At 39.5% G+C, this 12,028-nt stretch overlaps 1 protein-coding gene across 1 annotated transcript in view; it reads right to left on the minus strand.

Moving 5' to 3' along the window:
* TMEM132C (transmembrane protein 132C) overlaps positions 1-12,028 on the minus strand; it is a gene marked incomplete at both ends in the record, with an annotated part of 221,134 nt that overhangs the window by 56,841 nt on the left and 152,265 nt on the right. The gene's annotated exons all lie outside the window — the stretch shown is intronic.

Raw genomic sequence — 12,028 nt, forward strand, 5'->3', positions numbered from 1 at the left:
AAGAGGAAAACAGGGAAAGGGAAGAGCTATTACTTTCACTGACGAAGGCAAATGAAGTGAATCATATTAGCTACTGGAAAATGCAGCTATTTATATGCAGATATAATACAAGGCCTTTTCCAATCTACAACTTCTTCAGAGCATGCAAACTGGAATTATTCAGAATGGGTCAGCTCCTCTTACTATGAACACTATCTGGAGGGATAAAACCCAAGATATTGTATCTGATGAAAGCAAAATATACTTACTCCGTTACATGTTTTTTTATGATTTTGCAAGTATGATTCAACCCTACTGCAAGATGGATTTGACCCTGATCAACCAAAGTTAAGTCCAGTGCAGCTCATGAAGACTGAAGAGCTCAGAACTAGCACAGCCAAAAAGAAAAGCAAGACTCATTGTATATGTCCACCATCAAAATCACCTAAATCCTTAGCAATGAAATTCAGTGTAACTGAAGTTCATATATGTTGCACGGAAACCATAAAAAAAAATTAACATGATTAAATGGCAAAATGACAAGATTAGTCTAAACTTAGAGGTATGCTCTGGAAATTAAAAACCCGGGCAGCTGAGACCAAGTAGAAAGAACAAAGCTATGGCAGGTAAAGCACACTATGAAGTCAGGAGGCATAAGATAATTTGAATAACAAATATGAAAAAACATCCTGAAATTCTTTCCCTGGCATTAAATTTCTTTAACTACATGAGAAATAAAAAGAATACATGAAAGAAATTTGCCGGATTATCTGCTAATTTAATAATAAATTTAAAAACCTACAAATTATTTGCACCAGAAATTACACATTAACTTCTCTGCAACTTTCCACGGCGCACTTTCCACAGTGTAGAAAGTCTTAACATTTCATAGAATATTACTTCAACCTAACCCTATGCTGTAATAATTCTAAAATTAAGAGAAAGACAGGCATCTTCCTAGCTTCAGTAACCCAATCCCAGCTTCGTCACACCTTTGGATGGATTCATCACATAACAGCTTCAATTTTTCCTCTTTTCTTATGTACAATACACGAAGGCCCATTTCTGAGAAAATCCATCAAGAACTGATCGTGTACAAAGCACTTACATTCTCAAGTGCTAGACTTTCTTTTTACCTCTGAACAGAAATCACCATTTTTTATTACTTAAGACATATTCTGTACTTTACTTTGCATGATTACTTTGAAAGCAAATGCGTTCCCCTGATAATTATTATTTTGATTATGGGTTTTCATTTGGATGGCTTACTCTGAAAAGTCTTAATACTGCCTAATGTTTTAAATTTATTTCCTTGCTGTTTTCCTGCTGTGTCAAAAGAGAGACATTGTAACACTTTTGCAATAGTGGTGTACTTCCTCCATGCATTTAAAGAGTGATTTTGTGTAGTAATGCGATAGATGGATGGGGTTAGCAATTCATAACTCAAGACCAGCCTATTCCCATTTGAAGAGTTCCTACTAAATAAATCTTACAGCTTGTAAATACAAGGCAACTGCGATAACTGTAGTTTACATACTTCTGGGACATCTCAAAATGAATACATACTGGATTGAACTTTGCAATTTATTTGAAAGCGTGATTATATGCAAAGATACCTGAATCACCTGAGCTACAGCATTCATTTAGCTGTTAAAGGCACCATTATGCCTTAGATTAATGACACCTGAAATGCCATTATTTTCACCATTTCTAGATCTGATGCTTAGTAACTGACAGAGAAAAAGTTTTTACGTGTGATTGACTATCTCAGTGCTTTCACTTACGCTAAATAGAGGATAAATTTTTGCATACATCAAAGCTGTTCTAAGAGATAATATATGTCAGGAAAGTTTTCGTGATCAAGAAGTCTACAATTCTCTAAATAGCCTCCGAGCAGATGTGAAATGTGTAGCTTTACAACAAAAGCCCCACAACTCTACTGGTGGGTTCAGAGAGCTCCAGGTGGGAGGCTGGAGGTGGGAAAGAGCTCATTTCCAGCCAGCCCACTGATTCCTGATGCACTGACTTAGGTGGGGGCTGATCACCTCCTGGCTCCCAGCTCTCGATTCACAACACCTAATTTTCCTTGGTCCTTCAGACAGTTGCTAAGAGTTTCCTGGTGTTCTGCTCAGGAGCTGTCCATACTGTTTATCTGCAGCACACTCCCGAGCCTGGCTTTGAGCTACCCAGGGGAAATACCCAGAACAAAATTTTTGGGCATCTCTTTCTATGTAGCATTTCATGGCACACTTAACTGCAGTGTGCACAGCCCACAGCCTGCTGCAGCTGGCCATATCTAGGTATCCACACACCCTTGTAATGATGTCCTGTGATTGAAAACAGGCAGTATGAGGCATCCACATCTTTTCTACGTGGTTCCCAAGATCACCTGCAGCGTGAACCTTAGTTCAGGCCGGCTACAGTTAGCATGCACACATGCAGACGCATTCGGGAGCTTCTCCAGGGATCATGGTGCAGGCAGGGACTCGTCAGCCTTCAGTGTAGACATAGTTTTTTGAAGTTACTGTCTCAGTATTCCTATTCCATATTTCATACATGTATATATATCCTGTAGTTTACATGTGAAGGGATTCTTCTTTTATTCCAACCTAGTAATACGTAAAGGACTCTACTACATCTTTTGGATTTTATATTCTAAGCCCATGATGCTCAATGACTTTGATTATTGCAATCAAAGAAAATGTCAATATTTTTTCATCCATTATGCACGCACATACATATTTGGAGAACTACATGGCAAACTCCACAACTGTAATGTAAACCGCACTTGACTGCTATTGCCTGAGTTGCATTCTCAGTGATATTATCTGCGCTGGGGCCATAAACAACAGCCTGTATCTCTAAGAAGCACTAAACTCCACCACAAACAAGTCTGACATAAACTGACTTCCTTCCTCCCAAATGTAGAGTTATCAGAATCACTCTTCCACCACTGACAGTTACATCTGCCACCATGTAAATCTTCTAGGACTAAAATAAGGGACTTGCTGTCCATGCTCTATTTATATACCATCTGTTGCAGTGGGACTTGAGGGTCATACACTCCTAAATCTCTTCTCCGTTCCACTGTAGACACAGGTATCTCAATTTTGCACGTGAGGACGGAAGGGGAGGCTATGGGAAACACACAAGGTCATACGGAAGACTGGGACAGGGTAAGGAACTGATTTGCATTTTTCCAAATTTCTTGTTAACTACTGGACCATCATTCTGGTATTGATGGAAATGGGAACCACAGCACTTGATTCTAGTCTTAAATGGTCTTCTGTGTATGCATCTTAAATTTCAAAATCCCTCTGTACGTGAGGCATATTTTTGATAACTGATGAGCTATTCTGTAAAAGAAATCACTGCTATCACCTTTTACAACACTGCTTCAAAAACACCTGCTTAATTTGGATTTCCAGTTCTCACCAAGCACTTGGTACCACTCACTGAGCTATTACAGCCAAGTATCTTCTTGACCCATGACAAAGCTAGGCTGCTTCTTCCTGAGGTATCAAGCTGTAGTGATGAAGAGATAAAAAAAATGGTACCAAAATGCTTTTACAGAATTCTGTAAAACATTGCTAAAATATTTCTTTTGTAAAATACATGATACAAAAATGTCCAAAAATATGCATGCTATAAGATAAAGGTTTTATTGGCACTTTTTGAGGACGACCTGCATAATTATTTCAACGCCTGCATTTGTGAGTAATGCACTCATCTCCTTCCATAACGATAAAGCCTTTATACAATGTCACACTATCATCAGTTTCCTCCTTCTCTCTTCATACAGAAGAAACAGAGAGATGATCAACAGCTGGGAAAGCATCCACTTGAAAAAAAATATGCCTTCAGAGATGTGTAATGGCTGAGAAAAAAACTTCTCATGAAGCACATTTAATGTTCAGAGCTTGTTCACTGACTGAAACAGCAATTCCTTAATATCTAACATTTAGAAGTGCTCAGCAGCCGGAACAGCAAGTAATTATAAAACTTTTCTAAAGTACACAGCACGTAGTGATTACAAATGAAGCTTCGTGAAGGCAGGGCTTCTAAGGAATTGCTCTGGGGTGGATATATGAGTCTAATTTGATTGGATTGAGAGTTCCCCTGGGCCAGATCACTCCTTAGATTTATTTTAATTTATAAATATGCTAATCATTCAGGGCTAGATTGGACCATGTGCTTGCACAAGGGAGTAAGGACTCCCTTTGATCTGCTGAACAGCCACTCCAGCTCTGGGTCTGAGCACACAGGTGTAAGTGAGAAGCACTGAACCCATAGTTACTCCTTTGCTGGAGCAGATGGGCAATGATTAGGTGCTACTTATTGGTTACAGCAGCTGAGCCAGCAAGTTAGTGATGGGGTTAGTAATTTACTACTGGCATAAGCTACCAGTAAATTATTACCCCAGGAGAATGAGGAGGAACTGTGCTGCAGAGCTGTGTGAATGCTTCTGAGGAGCACAGTTTTAGAAAAAGAAGGTGGAACAGAAATACTCTGTTAACGGAGAGATAATAAAAAATGCATAAAAGGCAAAACAGAAGTGACATAGGGAGACACTGCCATGGAAGTCACCAGCTCTTGCCAACCATATGGGCAGAACACACACTTTTGATATCAGCTAGTGTTAATTCAACCAGGATTCTCGATTTTAGAGTATTTTTGAGCATGATATTAAGCATTCCTTTGCAACTATTTACTGGTCATTCAAACCTTCAGTGCTCTGAGAAATATTTACCCTCGGAAGGAGATTGTTCTTATATGGATACTCAGGCCTGGCTGTATCAAAAGCTGTATTTAACCCTCTCTTTAACATAGGGGATTTAAAACACGGTATCATGTACACACAACCCACACGGAAGCCCATGGATAGACTCATAATGTGGGTAATACCACAGGTGCTAGAATGCAAAACAGATTCTGTTTCTCTGCAGAGATCTAGTGAGAGGAGCAATGATGTTAAACTTGGCAATGCTGAAATGGCTTGTACTGGCCACGCACGGCCAGGGCTCAGCTGAGCCCAGAAACAGTGAACCCCAGGCCCAGTGCTGCAAAGGCCTTCACAGGGTGCAGTGGGAGAAGGCAGGCAGAGAGTTACTAAGAAAAGCAGCGCAGAGATCTCAGCTGATGTAAGATCCATAAACAAATGGAAATCTTTGTTGAATGCCTGTCTACATGTGTGGACCAGGAGTCTCTGATGAGAGATTTCAAAGTGTTGGGTTATTGCTCTGAGTAATAGAGCAGTTTCGACTCTTAAATGAGTGCATCTTAGGACTGCTACGGGCTAAATCAATAATTTCGATTTATTACAGTGGCTCTCAAAAGAGAAATTTTAAAAAGCCTAGATTAAAAACATTTTTTAGCCATCCTTTACTCCAACAGATTTTTACTGAAAGTGCCTAGGGATCCAGGAATACTTCGACCTGCTGAAAATTTAGCAACTCTTTTCCTCTTTAATGCTATCTAGTTTGACAGTGACATCTTAATGCAAGATCAGCACTTACTACATAAGATAAAAAATTGAAAAGAGTACAAACCCCATTATCCCTCAGTTACACTGCATATCTTACTCCTCACTAAAATTAATGTATTGAAGTATGTTACTACCACGTACAGAGAGAAACTCTCATCAAAAGCCAACGGTCAAACTGGACCCCAGAGCAATCTGTACTTCAGGCCACTTAGATGTATACGCCAATGCCTCTTCCCGTCATAGAAAAGACTATAATGGGGTACAGGACATATGTTCCTCTATTCCTGTTATTTTCAATTTCTTGCTCCTCCTGCTCCTTTTCCTAAGCACATTTGATAACTGGGCCATCTTCAATGGACACACCCTAGGATCAGGGTGAATCACAGCGATTTAAGAAAAATTAACGAAACACACAGATTAGAACCTGATCTGGAAAGTGTGACTGATGAGCACTTTAAAGATGATGAAATTATGGAGGCAGCTCTTTACACATCAATTCACTTACCTAGTCAGCACTCAATGCTAACAAAGGGTGGGTCATTAGCAACCCAAGCTGCTTTGAATCAGACACCTATGAGCTAAACGCTGTAATATCCACCACTGGGACCTTAAGCCATCCATTTCCCTTCTGAAAGACTTGATCAAATGGAGTACAAATGCTTAATAAAAGTTTCTTTCAGCAGGTCCTTAATAAGAGCTGTTACAAAGGTAATCGCTTTGAAAAACTGTGGAAAGGATGTGGTAATTAAAGGAAAATGCCAACTACTGGAGACAAAATGCAGTTTAAATTTCTTATTTTGCAATATTAGCCTAGCTTTCATCTTTAAACCATAAAAACCAGCAGAGGAGAAAGGAAAGGATGATCTATTTTGGCAATTAACAGATAGGGAGGACATAATTTCATGGAAAACTACCACATTAAAAATATTATGAAGGTCTTCAAAGGAAAATATGTGAGGTATAACTTAACAAACTCTTGAGCAACATAACATAATGTATATGTGTATCTTCAAAAGGATGATATAATGCTGTACTTGATTTCTTCATACAGTCCAGATGAGAGTAGATTAGTTAATAAGGTTTCTTAGCTTTCTTGTCATAAACTGTGATATAAAACATAGCTTTTTGATTAAGGTATTGGACTGAGACAGGAAATCTCATTTCACTTCCTAGCTCTTCCACAGCATCCTTTAATGACCTCAGGCAAGACATGAAGATACAGATCCTTACAGCTAAAATAAAATCAATAGGAATTAGGCATCACAGAGCTTTAAAAAACCTCTAGTGTCTGTCTGCTACTTTAGGCACCTGAATACAGTACCTTTATCGGGTTGGTCCTAAGCCCCAGGATCTCAGCTGGGTTCAACCACATGCCAGGTAGGAAGGAGTCAGAAGACCACTCATGGTTCAACTGCTGCGTTATGGTGAGAGCTCCCACTTGCGAGGGAAATTCTTGGCTGATGAAATACGCACTGCCTGGGTGGCCTAAGGTAGAGGAGCCTGGGGTGTGATCTTTCTGTGCCTTTATTTCCCAGTTGAACAATGTGAATAATATTTTTTTCTTCATGTCAAACAAAAATTAAGAGTATGCGATGTCTGACTTCTCTGTACAATCCTGGCCCACAGATGCTAATCTCAGTGCCGTTAACGGCTATCCTAGAACAAACAGCAAAAGCCATGTTGCTAATTAGAGTACAGAAAACCAGAAATGCTCCTCTCTTGGACAGACAGAAAGCTGAACGAGACAGTACCTAAAGGAGGGAGACCTGACTGGGGATCACAATAACTCACCAATTTCTTCCTTCTATGCAGAGCATTTTTTTAGAGTCACTAATCACCAATAAATGCTGTGGTCAAGTTAGCAGGCTCATTAGTCTTCTCTGATACTACATCACATCCAGGCACAAGGTAGATGAGATTGATTTTTCCCTTTTCCCAAAGGAAGCAGGCATGCGACCCTCTGCCTCAGACTGGTGCCATCATATATAGGCTATGTGCAAATCCCAGTACTGAGCTATCATCATCTCCCACCTTCATTTCATTTTCCATTCAGTTTACACAAGATATTAGTCTGCTAATGTCTTCATTATAATTTCAGATAACAAAATACATAGGCAGATTGGTCAAGAAATAAGCTTTCACAGTGATTCATCATCTCTTCCTGCCTCTGAGAAGGACATTTTCTACTTAGTATTCATTCAGTGCTGGAATCTCTCCAGAATCACTGTAAGTAAGCAGTATTTTCCTCTTTTGGAGACAGCAAATGTTTAAGCACTGAAAATCTTCCAAGGGACATCACTGGAAAGGAGACCCTGAGCAGAGATTTTCAGAGAGATTCACTCCAAACCCAGTGCTTTCAAACGGAGAAAGGAAGCCAGAATCATTCCCGTCATCAGCATTACATTATATGGCTCTTTCAGCCTGCTAAAAGCAGCAAGATGAGATCAAATACACAAAAGCATGTTTTACCATTCACTTTTAATTGCTTACTTTAGCAGTTTGGGGGCAGCCAGTGAAACATACTCAGAGACAGGAGAACACATTTGAAAAAGCAGCCTATACAACAGATTTTCTGATTCCAAATATCTTGCATGTGTGTTCTGTTCCATTTATAAGCAACAGTACCCCTAGAATTGATACAGAACAAGGTACTTCATTTACTAAATCCATTTATGAGTTGGACGGACTCAGCCTCCTCTTTCAGTCCCCGCTTGTGTCTGCCATTCATACCAAGCCCTACTTGCAGAAACTACAATGCAGCATGACTCGAGAGACAGGTCACCAATTTCTTGAGCGTGCACTCCTGGGTGCCAAACTGATATTCTCCAGGGGGATATAAAAAAAAAAAACAAGGTACCCACAATTAGCAAAGAGATTTTGAAAATATGATCAAAATGGCACAGAGGTGTAGAAGGGTCTGGTTGCTGGAGTAGCCCCAAACAGGCTACCCACCCCTTCCAGTGAAGATGTGTCAGCTGCTGTTGACATGACCAGTTGCTTTCTTCAATAACTGGTGACCAATATTGTACTGTGCCAGACACTTGTGGTCTGTTATGCCCTGAAATGACACATTGATCACAGAAAGGGATGCAGCCGAACTGCTGATTGCTATGCGTAACATCCCTCCAGGTATTGCTCATGGAGATGTAAAAGCATCAGGCATTTGCACCTGTTTTGAAACAAACTGAAGATGAAACTGCATTATGGATCAGGTGGCAAGACAAATCACATTCATATGTAACTGCATATGTAAATCAGATGTGTGATATGCACATCTAATTTACAAGTCAGGTGTCTTCAGATTCCTGTTCCTATAGTTTTTACTGTGGGTTTTATTTTACTGCTCTGCTAACATATCTGCTTTTGGGCTATGCTTGAAACTCCAAAAATATTTGTGCATAACGATCCCCAATTCCTTTTCAACAGGGTAGCTGCACATGCCTCGTGGAAAAACACCTAGAAAGTTAACCATTCACCAGGCGTGTAAAGTTGATAAAATATCTGCATTTTGTAGAGGCAATGGATGTAAAGAAAGCACACATTTAATGGCATAGTAAAGGAAAAAAACCTGTAACCATATAATATTATGGTGAAACAATGAAGGAAGTAACTCAAAGGTGAACTAAAGTAGTTTTTTCAAACTCACTGGCCATGAACAAAGTTCATGGGGCAATGAAAAGTCAAGCTTGTGGGTGACAGCCCCATGCTCTCCCCTACGTTGCATTTGGGCACGATTGCAGCTTTTCAAGTTCAAGTGCACAAAGAAAGTAAAGGGATTTTTCAGATCAGAAGCAATGATCAACAACTGGTTGGCGGCAGCTATCTGAAGAGACCTCCAATTTAGCTGAAGAGCTTTTCTAGGTGTCTGTGAAACTGCCTGAATAGAGAGTAAAAGATCTTGAAATGAGCTGCATCCTTTGAGAAGTAGGCTCAACAGCTGCAATTTCAACACAGAGAAAACTCAGTTTGTGTGGAGTCCCTCGGACTAGAAGCCACAGGGAATTGAATAATACTGTGTACAATCTAGAGCTAGAGAATATCAGCCCGGGGAAGGTGGAGAAGTAGTTTTATTTCTAGAAAGTCAATATATTTTTGCAAGCTTCACTAAGGAGCAGTCTGCAGCAGGAATATATTCCTTTTCCTCAATCTCAGGTCGTATCTCCTTACTCAGACCATATTATTCCCCTTACTAGTATTTGTAGAACATATGATATACTCTTTTAATCCTACCCTTTTCTTGTAAATTCTCTTTAATGTTGTATGCTGCTCACATGGTCTTTACTATGCTACAGTAAAATACAATTAGGGTAAAGCAGAAACTCAAACTAGTCTAAGGAAAAGAGAGTCTGAGCAGTAACAGTAGGATAAATATTGAGCTCAGCTGAAACTCCACGTAAATGGGAATGACATAGGTGAAAAATGACAGGAAAGCAGAGTCAAGTATAGTGGTCTAATTTGGATCTACTGATTATTTGCAGGTGTACTTACTCTTTAGGACACTGTCCTGGATAATTGTAGACTGGTCCACTCTGAACAGGTATGTCCAAAAGTTATCATCACAATGCTGACTAATAATACTTTGTTCTTTCACAATCTCTGTAAACTGCAACTATGCAGCATGATCTTGCAAGGTCAAACTCGCAAAGGAACATTTTACCCTCTCTTGGCGTAGCTTTGTTGCAGTGCATTGAGAGTTTATAGTATAAAACTGTGACAAGCACTGTAAAACCAAGGCTGTGCATGGAGAAGTGTGAAGGACAGGAAGGCGGAGGGAGTTTTGAAAGCGTTACTCACGTTAAGCCTTCCATCCCCCCATTCACTATGTTGGCATCATCAGGCTGGCATTTACATGGTGACCATAAAAAAAAAAAAAGTTTAGATATCCAGGAGGAACACACATTTAAAACCCCTCAATGTATATTATGCATGCAGTTTACCAAATCTGTCCTCAAAAGATATGAAAGGAAAAAAACCCAACCCAAAGCCCAAAAAGCGTAGGATAAGGTGCATACTGACATTAATCAAAGAACTCCCCTGAGAAGGGGAAAAGAGTAAGGCAGCCCATCTGACACTGAGTAACATCCAAACACCCCATCATAAGGAGGGAAGTTTCCTAAAGTAAGATAGAGGCAATATAGGTTAGACAGTAATAAAAAAAAAGAAAGAAGTTTTAGCTTTTTGTCTCTATCTTTCTACTTCCCCTGAAGGGGTAAAGAGGGAGCGGAAGCTGCAGGAGCCATCTCAGACAAAGAATCTCCGTTTTGAGTTCACAGTGGAAAACTTTAAAATGCCAGCAGTGGTTGCTGGGATGTTTTATTTCTCTTTCCCTTCTTCTTCCTTGTCTGTTTTCCATTTCTTTTTACCTTCCCCTTCTTTCTGCATATTTGAAACAAAAATGTATGATGGAGAGAGCTGATGCTAGTGAATATCCTGGGGAAATGAGACAAAAATGTGACCAACTTCTTCAGTCTGCAGTTATAAACCAGCTCTTATTCAAATTTACAAAAATCGTGGACCCCAGGGCTTTCAGCATCTGTAGTTCTGGAAGTCTGATGGACAAACCTTTATTTTACAGTTCATAAAGCAAAGCTTAACAACGCTGCCTTCCTAACACCATCCACAGCTCTCATTCATTGTAAATTTAAAAAGAGGCTTATTGAAAGCGGAACCAACATAAATATTGGAGGTAGCTCCATTACATTTCATGATACAGTTATTTGGTGGCTCACTCCAGTAGTTCACTTCTCCTGTTCAAGGATAATAAAAGGAAGAATGTCCCCATGACATTCAATGGCAGAAATGTCATTGCTGAAGTGCCTATGATGTGCAATTAACATTTTTAAGGAGTCATTTAAAAGGATACTGTCAAGGCTGATAGATTTGAGATTACACCAACTATCTATGTTTGGATTTCTGCATAATTCAGCATCTCCCTAGCTAGTTCACCCTTTCACTTCTGGATATTTATATTTTTCTTTCTGCTTATGTCGACCGTATTGAGGGTACTTTATGCATTTACCATTGACTTCTCCCCCAATGCAAAATTATAACGTTGCATTACCGTTGCAATCATCAGAGTTTCTATCCAAAAAGTTTTCATTTTTTAATGTTCTGCTTTCCTCAAGCAAGCTGTAATTTTCACAACACAAAATATTTTGTTTTGGAGCAAAAAAGTAAGTTGTGGGACAAAAATAGTTCGGTGTTAGGGTGGAGTTAAAAAAAAAAGTAAAGTCATTCTCTGTTACTAATGAAGACATCACCAGCAGGATGGAGACTTCAGGTCTAGACTCAGTGTATCTGAGTGGAGAAAAGAAGTCCTGGAACTTTGTTTCTTGGCAGTCCTACCTGAGACTTCTGCTTAATAGAATGAAAAAGCAGGAAAATACAGAAGATATTTGCTATAGCAGAAAAGCTGTCTTTAAGCAAAATGTTCATCAAAGTTTCTAGGAGATGTCAGCTACTTTTTAAAGATTTCATTGGACGACGACGACGACTGAATGTTTGTGTTTGCAGCTAAAATGTTTCTTCTAAGAGCTGATAGCGGACATCAGTTTTCAGGCAGAG

Source organism: Platalea leucorodia, assembly GCF_965183815.1.
Source record: "Platalea leucorodia genome assembly, chromosome: 12".
Classification (NCBI taxonomy): domain Eukaryota; kingdom Metazoa; phylum Chordata; class Aves; order Pelecaniformes; family Threskiornithidae; genus Platalea; species Platalea leucorodia.